At 43.4% G+C, this 17126-nt stretch overlaps 1 non-coding gene across 1 annotated transcript; it reads left to right on the top strand.

The window, feature by feature from the left end:
* Nucleotides 1–2277: 2277 nt before the first annotated feature.
* LOC145055988 (small nucleolar RNA R71) lies at nucleotides 2278–2384 on the top strand. The gene has a single exon (XR_013685530.1). It is a non-coding gene; the product is annotated as a small nucleolar RNA R71 (small nucleolar RNA).
* Nucleotides 2385–17126: the final 14742 nt, after the last annotated feature.

Below are 17126 nucleotides of genomic sequence, written 5' to 3'. Positions count from 1 at the left end.
TTTTTTTATTATATTCCATAAATTTTATCACTTCATTTTTAGGACCCCACACTCAGTGTTTAATTATAAATAAAGTGAGTTGGATGATATGATCGATGTGTCTAAAACTAAGAATGCAAAAACGAAAAAGAAAAAGAAAGAAAACGCAAACCAAACTCGGGTTGCCTCCCGAGAAGCGCTCCTTTTTGAGGAGTCTTGAGTCGGACTCTGTGCATCCTACGTTGAATCTTCAAATGAGTCCACCACCAGGATCTTCTTCTCCTTGAAACGCCTCTTGTAAGATTGCACTCGACGAATATATGCCTTTTTAGAATTCTCCTTTTTAGCCTTGACTTCGTTTCCATCGAGTTTGTGTTTGATCCCTTGAGTCTTCAATTTTTCATCATTTTTAAACTTCATAATATCCTCCTCCTCCTTCACCACTGGGCTAGTCACCTTTGATGTAACCTCCTCTTCATCACTGGACATGTCATCACTTTCCTTACTTACCCAAGATGTTGGTTTTGTGTAAGCAATGACTTCAACGAGAAACGAAACGGATGCTCTGGGTTTAGTGCGTTTGACTTGATTAAGTGTCTTGATTTCCTCCATGAGTTTTTCCAATTCTTCAAGTTCATTGTCTTCATCAATATTGAACACTTCACCTTTAACATCATATCCTTAAAACCCATCTTGCATTCCAAAATTTTCCTTATCATCACCAACCCTCAATGTAAGCTTGGATTCACGAACATCCACCAAAGCACCAACAGTATTTAGGAAGGGGCGACCAAGAATGATTGGGACATTAGCATCCTCCTTCATATCCAAAATAACAAAGTCAACAGGGAAAATGAATCTCCCATTTTTAACAAGGATGTCTTCTACAATTCCTCTTAGTTGCGTTACCGAACGATTGGCCATGTGGATGGTCATCTTTGTAGTCTTCATTTTCTGAATGTTCAGCTTTTGATAGAAGGAGTACGGCATTAAATTTATGCTAGCCCCAGAATCAGCTAAATCATAAGTCTTTAAATTGTTTCCAAACTCACATGGAAACGTGAGGCGGCCTGGATCTCCCATCTTCTTAGGCAGCTCTCCCAATACAACTCTTGAACTTTGTTCACTAAGAATAACCTTAGAATTCTTCTTCAACTGTTGTCGGGTGTCTACAAGATCTTGTAGGAGCTTCGCATATGCTGGAATTTTTGAAAGCGAATTAATAAAAGGAGTATTAATAGGAATACCCTTTACTTGCTTGATAAACTCCAAATGTTCTCTTTCCAGTGGACTGAGATTAGCTCGAGACGGGAATGGAAAAGGTGGTTTATAAGCTGGAACATATACATAATTTTTCTGTGCAGAATGGGCCCACGACGTGAGCATAGTGGGCTCACGACGTGAGTCTGGTGTTCCAACAATGTCTTTATTTTCTAGCTTAGGCTTCTTCGGCTTTGGATCGGGCTACTTTGGTTCCATTTCTAGTGCCTCTAAAAACTCAGAGATTGCCTCTTCTTTAGTATCAATAGCCATAACATGGGATTAAGCTTTTTTTCGGGAAGTTGTGAAGACAATTTATTATTCACTAAATTAGTGAGTTGACCAACTTGGACTTCTAAACTATGAATCGATTCTTGATGATTTCTTAATGAAGCTTGTTGGTCAATCATCATTTTGTGTTGTTCTTTCATCATATTCATGTGTCCCTTTAGCACTGCATCGGTATCATCATGTCTTCTCTTGGATGCTTCCATAAATCGGGTCAACAAGTTTTCCAAGTCTACTTTCTTCTCGGCTGGTGGTTGCTCTTTTTGGTAGAAGCCTCAGCCTGTCTGCTTAAAATTTTCTTATTTTTTCCTCTTATACTCATCATATGTCAGCCACTCTTTCTTTGGTTTCCTCCAGTCTTCATCATACTTGTCCCCACTCGAGTAGCAAACTTGAGCCTTCTTGTTCCCATATTCATCCAAGTTGCAATCTTTAGTCAAGTGTGGCCTACTGCATCTTTCACAACCAACTCTAATTGGATGAATTGATTGGTCCATTTGGGTCAGCCTTCGGTCCATATTATTTAGCATTGCCATCATAGCAGCCATCTCTTCAGAATGTGCACTACCAACTCCCTTTACTCCTTCATTCCTTGGATTGTGGTATTCACGAGAATGCTTTGCAAATTCTTCAACTAATTCCTTGACTTCACCCAGATTTTTCTTTGTAAGTGGTCCTTGAGAATCAAGGAGTTACCTAGTCATCACATTGACCCCGTCATAGACTATGGACACTTCTTGTTGAATGTTAAGGTCATGTTGAGGAAAATTGCTTAACAACCCCTTGTAGCGCTCCCAAGCCTCGTAAAGTGACTCCCTCGGGTTTTGCTTAAAATTGGCTATTGCCTTCTTGAGTTTAGCTATCTTGGATGTGTTGGAATAGTGTCTAAGGCTGTAACTATATCCGGTTGTGCATGGTCCTTTTGGGTTGCCTTCACCATAGCAACTTGATAGGATGATTTATTAAGAGAGAATAAATATTATTAATATATTATGGGAATAATATAATGAATAATATATTTGTTATTTGATTAATATAAGTCATAGAATTAATTAGAATTAATTTGGTGACTTAAAGAGATTAATTAAATAAAGGGGTATAAACTGTCAATTGTTTGATAGTTAAGCTTTAAACTGTAAATCCATTTGGATATACTATGGACGAATTCTAATAGGATTAGGATAGCTAAAATCGTCCATTAGAGTTATCTAGGAATGGATTTGGATAGCCTTAAGAGAAGATTATCTGATAGGGACTTATCTGTAATCATTAAGGAATCTACAAGTATAAATAGACCCCATGGGATAGGGAATTCGACACTTCTGAAAAAGCAAGAGAACTCTGGTCGAATTCCTCCCCTCTCCTCTCTCCCAAATCATCCTCCTTGCTTTGGTGTTTGTAAGCCATTAGAGGAGTGACATTTGTGACTCTAGAAGCTCCAAGACCTCAAGATCAACAAGGAACTCAAAGGTATGATTCTAGATCTGTTTCAATGTTTTTGTTTAACCTAATTAGTAATTAGAAGTCTTGGATTCAAAGCATGTTTATTAGAAAGCCTAGATCCAAGCATTAGGGTTTTTGCATGCGCACATAGGAAAGTTCTTATGGCTAAAAACCCATCAGGATGGTGGGCAGAATTGATCTAGAAATTGCTCATGCATTTGAGCCCAAGTAGTGATTGTTACCTTGTGGTAGTGCTTTTAACCAATCTTTTGTTGCTCCCTTGAAAGTGAATGGTAGCATCCTTAGCAAGACGGTATCTCTATTCACATTCGGGACATTGAAATAATCAGCAATGTCGTTGACTTCATCTAAGTGCTTAAATGCATCTTCATGATCTTTTCCATGGAATGGGATATCCTTCAGTGCAGAAAGGATATGTCCTTTCAGCTCGAATGTGGCAGTGGCAAGAATGGCAGGTTGTACTAAACCTGGACCATTATCATCTCTAATTCTCTTTCTGTAAGCTCCCATAGACATTTCTTGAATGTTTGCCATCTAGTTCCTTGGCTCGTTCTCAGGTTCACTTGTATAATGTCCAAACTCGGCTTCGGATTCGTATTCAGATTCGTTCGGGATAGGTATTTGGTCTAAGTCTTCAACCTTGTTCTTGTCCCTTGAAGATGAACTTGATCCTTCCGTCTTCTTTCCCGACTTCTTTGAGAATACTGACTTAAGTTCTTGTAAGGGCATCTTCTTTGGTGTTTGATCTTCTTTCACGTTCTTATCCTTCTTTTTGTGAATTGCAGACTCGGGATCTTCAAGTGGTGGCACCAAAGGTGTGTTAGAGCCATTGGTCATGAACTCCTGAAATAAAACAAAAAAATAATAACATAAAACTGAACTAAGAAAGACAAACTAAAATAAATAAAACTAAGAACTTCAGTTCTCATGTCATAAGCTATAAGGCTCACGTCGTGAGTCCTGTAATGCAAAAAAAAAAAAAAAAAACTTTTTGCAGGTTTTACCCTACAAAAAGGATCGATCAATTTAAAGCAAACAAACTAATAATTAACTAAGCCATTCCCCGGCAACGTCGTCAAAAACTTGATGTGCACAAAAGTACCCACTAATTTTATAATTTATAACCTAACTAACTTAACTAACTAAAATGCACCTAGGCAGTGTACCTAGTCGAATTATAGGATAGTTGGGTAAGTCAGGTGTCGATCACAGGGAACGGTGTTAACTAATTAATTTATCTACTACTAAATTAACTTAATTTTAGAGCAAAGATAGGGTTTTATCTGATTTTGCAAGACCATACGAACTTAAATCATATAATTCAATCAATTAATTAAAAACACTCCTGTCTAGTTTGAATCCACTTCTTTATTTATGTTTAGCTAATAATTATGAATTATCAAAGTTGGTCACCAATTATTATGTAATTAGCAATTCAAGTCCAAATTTACTAATCTTTTTACCAATTCATGAACTACCTTATATGATCACACATAAGCAAAACACAGAATTAGTTATGAATTGTAGGTGAGCTATGTAAGATTTATCTAAGCAAACACAATTATGGTCATAATTTATGTCCTCTAGCACAGCTAAATTAGTTACTTTTATCACATATCTAAGATTTTGGTCGATCCTAGCTCTAGCAATTCAATGTTCACTAATCACTAGGTTTCAAGTTCATGTAATTTAATGGTCACTAAGCTACACATAACATAAATTTAAACAACTAAGAAACTAAAATAACATGCTAGGTAATGATAATCAAACACAAGCAATTTACCAACTAATCAAATTCAATAGTTATTAAGCTAAAACATAATTCAGAAGCTTCGTCTAGCTAGACAAGAGCTGCTAGATTCAGCTACTCATAGTAACAAGTAAGCAAAAACAAATCAAATTATCAAACATGTTCATAACTATCAAACTAATTAACTAATTATGAACTTTTACTCCTTTTGATGTTGAAAGCCTTTTCCAGAACTCTTTTTCTGCTCAAAATCGTCTTCAGGTAACCTTTCAATCAGCCAAAAACTTCTTAAGTCGTAATGGGCATGGGGATTTATAGCTTTCTGATTTCCCGAGTTCACGTCGTGAACCATAAAGATTCACGTTGTGAATATGGGATAAGCGTGTTCGGCAAGGACTCTTTCACTCGCATGTATATCTTCTAAAATTCTCCACTCACGTCGTGAATCATGAATTATTCACGTCATGAGTGCATGCGTCTTTTGCTGACTTTTTCCGTTCTTCTTTTCTTCAATCTCCAAAGTTCCATATTTTGTCAATTTCAGTCCCTATCTTCGAAAATGCTTCTATTTGGTTGCAAAATAACAATTTAAACTTATAAGTGCCATTATTCTATGCAAATAACCAAAATATTAATAGAAATGTAAATAAATATTACCTAAAAATGCGTATAAATATGGCAATATCATATATATATATATATATATATATCGGGGGCTGGGTCTAGGGTCAGGGTCGAGGGGTATCCCCATCCCCATCTATAACACTCATAGATTCAGGTTAGTCAATTAAATAGAATAAACTATAAAAAATGACATTTTTATAGAAGATTATTTCGGATAAATAATCTTAACCAGTTTAAAATATATGTGACAATGATTCCGTATATATAAAGAATGTTGAAATCAAACTTCATATGGAGAAGTTATGCTTCTTCGTTGTTTCGTGATTAAACCAGCACGACTCTACCTATTGTAAAAAGTGGATTTCTGATAAATTACATTTTAGTCTAAGAGATCTAAACGAAAGTCATAGTAGTCATTAAACCGAGAGCGTGTATATAGAAAACGTCCAAATGTGACTTCAAAAGAGGAAAATATGTTTTTTCGAAGTTTCGGCGCAACAGTGCGGACACAGAAATCGAAATTCTAATCGGTTGATTGTTAGCCGAAACAATCAAAAGGAGATTTGAAGATCTCATCAATAAGAGTTTGTCGATATAAAGAACATCAAGAATGGAGTCCGTATATAGGAGTTATGCTTTCTGCTGCGATCTCTAACAATCTAAGCCTATCAAGAAAAATATAAATTTTTGATAGAGTGAGAATTAGTTGTTGGAACCTAAAGAAAAGATGTAGATCTCGTCGACAGGTTTCCAGGGTTATAAAGAACGTCAAAGCCAGAGTTCGTATGAAAAAGTTACATCATTTTGAAAATCTGGAAAAATCGCGCACACGATGATGTGACACCATGAAAGAGCGCCACGTGGCCATTTCGAGACAACCCCTTTCTTCCGAGACATGATGACATGGACCACGAACACTTTGAAACGTGGCACCACACGAAGGTGACATGTGGAGCCTTCTAGAAGGGGATGATGTGTGTAGCACCTGGTTCCTGTTTTTGAGGAGAAAGAAGAGTGAATCAAGAAGAGGAGAAGGAGGCCAAGCATCTCTGTGTCATTCCAACATTTCCCCTGAGGTATAACTTGTTTCCCCTCTATTTGTAAGCTTATTGTCCCTTATAGCTCCATTAAAGTCCTCTTTGAACCATTTCCAAGTTTGTGTATGTTTGAGGGTTTGTAATAAGCTAATTGACCTTTAGATCTAGGCATGGTTGAGCTCCAGGAGCTCAGATCTACTGTCTTTTTGGAACCATATTGCATGAAAGCCCTAGATCTACCCCTTTTGGTGCATTTTGGACCTTAAAACCCTCATGGTTGTCTATTTACACGTAAAGTTGGAGACTTTACGTGATAATCAAGCCCCAGGATCACGGATCTATGTATGGCATGAGCTGGATTCAAGCAGAATCGACCATATAGTAATTGCATGGTAACGACTCGGCGAGTCGTTCATCTGACTCGGCGAGTCTACTCGCGAGTCTTCGAGTTGTCCCCTTTTCGTAGAGTCGAGTGTGAGCAGTGAGTCACGGGGTGTGACTCAGTGAGTTGGAAACTGAACTCATCCATGGATGAACTCGGCGAGTCAATGCCCCGACTCGTCGAGTTCAAGGCAATCTCCTTAGATCAAGAACAGACTCGGCGAGTTGTTCATACAACTCGGCGAGTCGCAGCATAAGTGTTCATCGGATGAAGATGAACTCGACGAGTTGTTCATACAACTCGGCGAGTAGGATGAAGGACTTGAATATCAGTTTAGAAGGAGAACTCGTCGAGTCATCGCCTAACTCGACGAGTAGAAACGGGATTCAGGACAATTGTCTGGGTAGGGACTCGGCGAGTTGGAGAGCCAACTCGACGAGTCAGGTCAACTGAAAGTTGACTCTGAATTTGACTTAGGGCATGATCAGGGGTAAAATGGTCATTTTACCCAAAGGACAATTAGCAGTGTTTGATTGAGTATGTTGTGGGAATTGCAGCCGGAGGATTTCCAGAGCAGCAGCAGCAGCAGTAGACAGTCAGTTCCCGATCAGATCAACAGCTACTTTGAGGTGAGTTACCTTCCAGTAGCGGTGGGTCTAAGGCCACAATGTCGGTCCATCAGTAGGAGACGTATGATAGATGATTGTCTCTGTGATATCATCTAGGTTTGCTACTACCTGATATGTTATATGCTAGCATGATATGTTATATGTGATAGTAGTATGGTTCGGTTGTTAGGACCGGAGGGTAGTCAGACACCCCAGATACGTCTGATAGTATGTGATGTTATGTTTATATGCTAGCATGATCTGTCATATGAGTTAGAGGTAGTAGGAGGGGAGCAGTCCCCGAGTTCGGTTGTTAGGACCGAAGGGTAGTTCTGACACCCTAGATATGTCTGATAATATATTCCGTTATGATATGTGATAGTAGTAGCAGTAGGGGGTGAAATAGTCCCCGAGGATCGGTTGTCAGGACCGACGGGTAGTCAGCACCCCAGAATGGCTTGACACGGGTAGGACGACACCCCAGAATGGCCGCACGGGTAGTCGGCACCCCAGAATGGCCGTACCGGGTAGTCAGGCACCCCAGAATAGCCTGGCGGTATGTATGATATGTGTTTTATGGTATGTGGTACGATGGGGGCACTCACTAAGCTTTGTGCTTACGTTTCTCAGTTGTTGTTTCAGGTAACTCTTCAGCCAAGGGGAAGGAGCAGGCGCAGTAGCGGCTCATCACACACACTCTTTGATTCCGCACTTAAGAGTTTACTCTGGGATTGATACTATGATATTTCGATTGGTTGTATGATTTGGCTTTTAGACATGGTTTACGTTATGATATGGTTTGATCAAACAATGTTTTTAAGTATTAATGTTTTCTAAAGTAATGTGTTAGAAACGAAATTTTTGGACGTGAAAATTGGGTCGTTACAAGTTGGTATCAGAGCCCTAGTTTGAGGGATTCGGACACACCTTCGGGGGTGTCTGAACTCAAATCGAGGTATTAAGAGATTTTCTAAAAATTGAGAAAAGAGTTTCGAGAAAGAACGAAGTGTGTGATGTGCGCGACCGGCCAAGCTCAAGTAAGTATTCCCCAAAGTACCCATACAAGTTTATGTTATGTTTATCAGCTTTTGTAGAACAGCATGCTAGAATAGGACTAAGGATCTAGGAGTGATGCCTTATGTGCCTGCTTTATGTGTTTCAGTTGTATGAGAATTGCATGCTAGTTATTGAGTAGACAGCAAGTAGGATAGCCTGATTAGGTTATGCCTGATAGTATGAGCTTAGCACTTTATGCTAGCACAGTTCCTATAAGCAGATAGAGTTGATTGAGATTGTTACCCTTGTTTGAATGTTGCTTGCTTCGTGCTATGTGGGACTCTGAATAATGGGAATTAGCCATTAGGCGAATACGTCACGTCACATGTGATCAGGGTTGAATAATCTTAGAGTACCGGATTTGATCCTACTGTGCAGCTCTTGTTTGAGTCCAACCATTGTAGGGACGAGTCGGGTACTCGAAGGATTATCTGAGCCTCGTCACATGTGATGGTATTCGGGTAATGGCTAATTGGCATTACAAGGAGGTTTGCAGCAGCTGAGGACTGGATCGAGTAGAGTCGGATATTTCCCTAGGGAGAGCCTAGGATGAGTATAGTAGTGATCAACCATAGTGAAAGGGATCTGGTGGAGTCGAGGCAGTCCTTGAAGAAGGTACGGATAGATGTGGAAGGTAGTATGGGCCCGTACTACTGAAAGCAAAGGATCCGTACCCGAACCAAGGAAGGCCAAGATAAGACCAGGGGTATCCTTGAGTTGACTCCCATTATCTTCGGGTCGATCAAGGAAGGGATCATCGAGTTGATGAAGGATCGCCTCAGGGCATTCAGGAGCGACATGGCATCTGGCCAGTCGGGTCCTCGCACACTGTCCTTTAAGGACTTCAGGGGCAGTGGTGCGCCAGATTTCCACGGGGTGAAAGACCCCATTGCTACCAGGCGATGGATTGCAGACATCGAGTCTGCATAGTTGACTAGCTTCTGCCCCGAGGTGTCGAAGGTGAGGTATGCAGCAGGATGTTTACGGGACCGAGCCCGGGATTGGTGGGAGTCAGTGGGTGACTCGTTGGGAGCCTCAGCTATCGAGGCTATGACTTGGTCGGACTTTGTGACCAGGTTCAGGGCAGAGTTTGCGCCGGCTGTCGAGCTTCAGCAGCTGGCCAGGGAGTTTCTAGACATGAGACAGACGACGGAGACTGTGGTGGAGATCACCGCCAAGTTCTGGGAGAGGGCTTTGTTGGTTCCCCAGTATGCTGGTGACGAGGATATGAGGAGGACCCGTTATCATAATATGCTACGACCTGACATCCGGGAGCATGTTAGCTTTTCGGCTTGCCCTATCTTGGAATCTATGATTGCCAGGGCGAGGGAGAGGGAGATAGATTTGGATCACATCCGGAAACGGAAATCAGAGGAGGGACAGACAGGAGGGGCTTCGGGGAAGAAGCCCAAGGGATCAGATGGTAGGCCGAAAGGCCAGTCAGGACCGAGCCGCTGCAGGAAATGCGGCAGGCGGCACGAGGGGGCGTGCAGGATGGGACTTTCAGGCTGCTACAATTGCGGCAAGTCTGGGCACTTTAGCAGGGATTGCACTGCTCCGACAGCAGTTATTCAGACATCGGAGTTGTTGTGTTTCCACTGCAACCAGAGGGGCCACAAGAAGGCCAATTGCCCCCAGTTGACAGTTTCAGCGCCGGTGAAGGCGCCAGCTCCAGCGACCCTGCGGATCACGGATGGCCGGCAGGGCAAGGCAGAGGCTCCGGTGGTGAGGAGCCGAGCATTCCAGTTGACTACCGAGGAGGCACACGCCGCACCTGATGTGGTGACGTATATGATTCTTTCCCTCTATTTTATTTTTATGATGTTATGATATTGATATGTGCTCCGTATGTATATGTATGCATTAGGATCGTTCCATGTGAACGGCATCCCAGTTCAGGTGTTGTTTGACTCGGGTGCATCCCGATCATTTGTTTCCCTTGCGCTTAGCAAGAAGTTTCATGAGACTTCGGGCGAGTTAGATTGCCCTTTAGAGGTAGAGATTGCTGATGATTGATCGGTGCGAGCATCGATGGTGTTTCGAGATTGCGTATTGCGTTTGTTTGAGGAGCGCTACTTGGTAGACTTGGTTCCCATTCTGTTGCGCGGGAACTAGGTGATTATAGGCATGGATTGGTTGAGCCCTAATGGGGCGGTGATAGACTGCGTGCAACAGCTAGTGCGGGTCAGGACCCCAAGCGGGGGAGAGTTAGTGATTCATGGCGAGAGGCCGCAGTGTGGACCCGCAGTATGTTCAGCAGCGAGGGCGAGACGCTACCTTCAGCAGGGATGCATAGGATATATCGCATACGTGATGGATACCCGGGAGGTGGGTAAGGCGATAGTGAGCGAGGTTCCGGTGGTGCGAGATTTCGCAGATGTTTTCCCAGAGGAGCTTCCTGGGATACCTCCGGAGCGACAGGTGGAGTTCAAGATTGACCTCGTTCCTGGTGTGGCTCCGATAGCCAAGGCACCATATCGGTTGGCTCCTCCCGAGATGCAGGAGTTGTCTACACAGCTGCAGGAGCTGTTAGACAAGGGATTCACTCGACCGAGTAGTTCACCCTGGGGAGCCCCGATTTTGTTTGTGAAGAAGAAGGACGGGTCGTATCGGATGTGTATAGATTACCGGGAGCTGAACAAGGTAACGGTGAAGAACCGTTACCCACTCCCGAGGATTGATGACCTCTTTGACCAACTTCAGGGAGCATCTTGGTTCTCCAAGATTGATTTGCGTTCGGGATACCATCAGACGAGGGTCAGGGAGGAGGATACGCAAAAGACCACGTTTCGGACGTGCTATGGCCATTATGAGTTTGTGGTGATGCTGTTTGGGCTCACCAATGCTCCTGCCGCGTTCATGGACCTCATGAACCGCGTATGCAGACCGATGCTGGATCGGTCTGTGATAGTCTTTATCAATGACATCTTGGTTTATTCCAAGACTCAGGAGGAGCATGAGGAGTATCTGAGAGAGGTGTTGGAGACCTTGAGGAGGGAGAGCTTGTATGCCAAGTTCTCCAAGTGTGAGTTTTGGTTGCGCGAGGTGCAATTTCTCGGATACCTTGTCAACCAGAACGGGATTCTGGTCGATCCGGCCAAGGTCGAGGCCGTGATGAGATGGGAGGTTCTGAAGTCTCCATCTGAGATTCGGAGTTTCCTGGGATTAGCAGGCTACTATCGGAGATTTATTCAGGATTTTTCCAAGATAGTCGTACCCCTGACGCGGCTGACGAAGAAAGTCGTGGTCTTTCGATGGGGACCCGAGCAGCAGGCTGCATTTGAGACACTAAGGCAGAGACTGTGCGAGGCGCCGATCTTAGCCCTGCCAGAGGGCGTAGAGGATTTTGTGGTATACTGCGACGCGTCCATTTCAGGGTTGGGCGCGGTACTGATGTAGAGGGGGCATGTCATTGCCTATGCTTCGAGGCAGCTCAAGCCTCACGAGGTGAACTACCCGACGCATGATTTGGAGTTGGGGGCGGTGGTTTTTGCCCTCAAGATTTGGCGGCATTACCTCTACGGGGTTCGATGTACCATCTACACGGACCACAAGAGTTTGAGGTACCTCATGGATCAGCCGAATTTGAACATGAGGCAGCGTCGGTGGTTGTACGTGGTGAAGGATTATGATTGTGAGATCCTTTACCACCCGTGGAAGGCCAACGTGGTGGCCGATGCGCTTAGCTGCATGGCGGCGCCGATCAGGGATATGTGCATGAGGATGACCGTAGTGACTCCCTTGTTGGAGCAGATTCGGGAGGCCCAACGGGAGGCTATCAAGGAGGAACATCGGAAGAGCGAGCGTGTGGTGGGTCAGGTTTCCTCCTTTGATTATGATAGCCGAGGACTATTGACACTACACCGTAGGGTGTGGGTGCCGTATCACGGAGGCATGCGCTAGATTTTGATGGAGGAGGCGCACAAGTCCTGATTCTCTATTCATCCCGGGGCGACGAAGATGTATAGGGATCTTCGTCTAGATTATTGGTGGCCCTGCATGAAGCGGGATGTGTCATGGTACGTTGAGCGGTGCTTGACCTGCAGGAAGGTCAAGGCCGAAGATCAGAGACCGCATGGAAAGATGCAGCCGTTGGATATTCCACTGTGGAAATGGGAAGATATCACGATGGATTTTATCATGAAGCTTCCCAGGACCGTGCGTGGATTGGATTCGATTTGGGTCATCGTGGATCGATTGACCAAGAGTGCTCACTTTATCCCGATTCAGGAGAGCATATCGGCTGAGAAATTGGCCGACATCTATATCAGGGAGATCGTAGCGCGGCACGGGGTGCCAGTATCGGTTATCTCGGACAGGGATGTGCGTTTTACTTCCAGATTTTGGAAGAGATTTCATGACGAGTTTGGCACTCGTTTGCATTTTAGCACCGCCTTTCACCCGCAGACGGATGGTCGGAGCGAGCGGACCATCCAGAATCTGGAGGATATGTTGCGGGCGTGTGTGCTAGACTTCGGTGGTAGCTGGGATACTTATCTTCCCATGGCCGAGTTCTCCTACAACAACAACTACCACGCGAGTATTGACCGTCTCCCATTCGAGATGTTGTACGGTCGGAGGTGCAGGACCCCGATATGCTGGGGTGAAGTAGGCCAGAGAGTCATGGGGAGCACCGAAGTGGTGATCAAGACGACCGAGAGGATCCAACAGGTTCGGAGCAGGCTTCAGACTGCTCAGAGTCGGCAGAAAAGTTACGCCGACAAGCGTCGATCCGACCTGGAGTTCCAGGTTGGGGATATGGTTCTCCTGAAGGTGTCACCTTGGAAGGGCGTCATTCGATTCAGGAAGCGGGGAAAGTTGGGCCCGAGGTTTATTGGGCCGTTCAGGGTGGTAGCTCGGGTGGGCAAGGTGGCATATAGGCTGGATCTGCCAGTCGAGCTCAGCCAGATCCACAACACTTTCCATGTTTCTCAGCTGCGGAAGTGCCTAGTGGACGACTCAGCAGTAGTGCCGTTAGAGGATATTCAGGTTGATGGCAGCCTGAATTACATTGAGCGCCCAGTCGCAATCCTCGACAGGAAGTCGAAGGATTTGAGGAACAAGAGGGTGGAGCTAGTGAAGGTGCAATGGCAACACCGCAAGGGTTCGGAATGGACTTGGGAGCCGGTGGACGAGATGATGGAGCATTACCCCGAGCTGTTTCAGGATCGAGCAGCAGACTTCGAGGACGAAGTCTAAAATAAGTGGGGGAGATTTGTAGCGCCTGGTTCCTGTTTTTGAGGAGAAAGAAGAGTGAATCAAGAAGAGGAGAAGGAGGCCAAGCATCTCTGTGTCATTCCAACATTTCCCCTGAGGTATAACTCGTTTCCCCTCTGTTTGTAAGCTTATTGTCCCTTATAGCTCCATTAAAGTCCTCTTTGAACCATTTCCAAGATTATGTATGTTTGAGGGTTTGTAATAAGCTGATTAACCTTTAGATCTAGGCATGGTTGAGCTCCAGGAGCTCAGATCTACTGTCTTTTTGGAACCATATTGCATGAAAGCCCTAGATCTACCCCTTTTGGTGCATTTTGGACCTTAAAACCCTCATGGTTGTCTATTTACACGTAAAGTTGGAAACTTTACGTGATAATCAAGCCCCAGGATCACGGATCTATGTATGGCATGAGCTGGATTCAAGCAGAATCGACCACATAGTAATTGCATGGTAACGACTCGGCGAGTCGTTCATCTGACTCGGCGAGTCTACTCGCGAGTCTTCAAGTTGTCCCCTTTTCGTAGAGTCGAGTGTGAGCAGTGAGTCACGGGGTGTGACTCAGTGAGTTGGAAGCTGAACTCATCCATGGAGGAACTCGGTGAGTCAATGCCCCGACTCGTCGAGTTCAAGGCAATCTCCTTAGATCAAGAACAGACTCGGCGAGTTGTTCATACAACTCGGAGAGTCGCAGCATAAGTGTTCATCGGATGAAGATGAACTCGACGAGTTGTTCATACAACTCGGCGAGTAGGATGAAGGACTTGAATATCAGTTTAAAAGGAGAACTCGTCGAGTCATCGCCTAACTCGACGAGTAGAAAAGGGATTCAGGACAATTGTCTGGGTAGGGACTCGGCGAGTTGGAGAGACAACTCGGCGAGTCGGGTCAACTGAAAGTTGACTCTGAATTTGACTTAGGGCATGATCAGGGGTAAAATGGTCATTTTACCCAAAGGACAATTAGCAGTGTTTGATTGAGTATGTTGTGGGAATTGCAGCCGGAGGATTTCCGGAGCAGCAGCAGCAGCAGTAGACAGTTAGTTCCCGATCAGATCAGCAGCTACTTTGAGGTGAGTTACCTTCCAGTAGCGGTGGGTCTAAGGTCACAAGGTCGGCCCACTAGTAGGAGACGTATGATAGATGATTGTCTCTGTGATATCATCTAGGTTTGCTACTACCTGATATGTTATATGCTAGCATGATATGTTATATGTGATAGTAGTATGGTTCGGTTGTTAGGACCGGAGGGTAGTCAGACACCCCAGATACGTCTGATAGTATGTGATGTTATGTTTATATGCTAACATGATCTGTCATATGAGTTAGAGGTAGTAGGAGGGGAGCAGTCCCCGAGTTCGGTTGTTAGGACCGAAGGGTAGTTTAGACACCCCATATATGTCTTATAATATATTATGTTATGATATGTGATAGTAGTAGCAGTAGGGGGTGAAATAGTCCCCGAGGATCGGTTGTCAGGACCGACGGGTAGTCAACACCCCAGAATGGCTTGACACAGGTAGTCAGCACCCCAGAATGGCTTGATACGGGTAGGACGGCACCCCAGAATGGCCGCACGGGTAGTCGGCACCCCAGAATGGCCGTACCGGGTAGTCAGGCACCCCAGAATAGCCTGGCGGTATGTATGATATGTGTTTTATGGTATGTGGTACGATGGGGGCACTCACTAAGCTTTGTGCTTACGTTTCTCAATTGTTGTTTCAGGTAACTCTTCAGCTAAGGGGAAGGAGCAGGCGCAGTAGCGGCTCATCACACACACTCTTTGATTCCGCACTTAAGAGTTTACTCTGGGATTGATACTATGATATTTCGATTGGTTGTATGATTTGGCTTTTAGACATGGTTTACGTTATGATATGGTTTGATCAAACAATGTTTTTAAGTATTAATGTTTTCTAAAGTAATGTGTTAAAAACGAAATTTTTGGACGTGAAAATTGGGTCGTTACAATGTGGGTTATCGAGACAACAACATGTGACAGAAGCTCAAAAGAGCCAGCAAGGCTATAATGCGCAGCGCGCTCCCATACATGCACACATCGATTTTCTGGCCTATAAGTAGCCGAGTCTGTATAACCATTCACCCCTACACCCTACACATCTTTCCTCTCGAGTATTATTCACTTTTAGGCAATTTTTCTTGAGTTTATGGCCTACGACACCCCTGAATACTCAGCTAGTTGTAACCTTTGAATATGAGTTCCGGAGTCGGTATTCTACCTGCTTAGAGTCCGGTTTACACCAAGAACCCCTGTAAGTTAAGCTACACTCTTTTGCTTTCAGTGTAACTTATTAGTCATAATTCATTATTATGAACATATAAATAAGATTTATTAGTATTTTCAAGTCATTATACTGATTGATATACTTACGGGAGAGGTGTCTAGAATGGTCACGTTGACTTGGTTGTTGAATTTTAGAAATGCTACATGTCAAAATGATATTGTCTCCCAACTATCTTGCTTGGCTGATACTTATTTGATAGAACTATCGGTATTCATTGGAATGATTGATAGGTCTATACTATATTTAGTCGCGTAGAATATTAGACTAAGACTTAATGAATAATGCTACTAGGTCAAATCTAAGGAAAGCTCAATTGTTAGAATCAGAGCTCTGCCCAAGTCTTGAATCATCACTTTAACAAGTGAGTGCATAGTTACTTTCATCTTACACATAGATATAAATTGCTATATGTGCTTATGTGCAAAAATGTTATGTGTTAGATGAAATGTTATAAAGATACGTTTATATGATTTATATCATACGTGTATTTTATAAATATAATACATTGGGTAACGAAGGATAGTAAGAGATGTCATAGTATAATAAAAGAAGTAGGCAATGATAGAATGCCACAACTGTAGAAATGGTAATAATGTGCCAACGATTTAGGAATGGTACTAGTGTACCAATGATGTAGTCACGTAACAATGTATAGGTGACAACCATCAGACTATTCATGATCGTCCCGTGGAACACTAACAGAAATGGACTTCGTGCCTTTTGATTACCTCAGGCAGCGATGGACTTCATGCCTATTAGATGAACACATATAGTGATGGACTTTGTGCATATTTTATAAACTCAGACAACGATGGATTTCATATCTATTTGATAAACTCAGGCAGCAATGGACTTCATGTCTATTCCTTAGGACAAACCCTTAGGAATAAATATAGGAAGAAACCTACTAACATGTATTGCATAGAAATCCCTGTAACAATATTGTCAGCAACGATGACTATGATAACCCTTAGGATAGATCCTTAGGGAAGAATAAAGAAGAAAATGGGGATGGGTAACGGGGTTAACTGTTTGATAGTTAAGCATATTAACTATCATATTGTGGGGTAAAAACCTCATGTACTCACCAAGTTTCCCAACCTGAACCACTGAAAGTTATTAAATAATCATACTCGGATAATAATCTACAAGAGATTC

This window comes from Lactuca serriola, chromosome 5 (assembly GCF_051521515.1).
Source record: "Lactuca serriola cultivar US96UC23 chromosome 5, Lser_US96UC23_V15, whole genome shotgun sequence".
In the NCBI taxonomy this organism is placed as follows: Eukaryota; Viridiplantae; Streptophyta; class Magnoliopsida; order Asterales; family Asteraceae; genus Lactuca; species Lactuca serriola.
The sequence above is the reverse complement of the archived record's forward strand: the minus strand, read 5'-3'. Positions and strand labels throughout refer to the sequence as shown.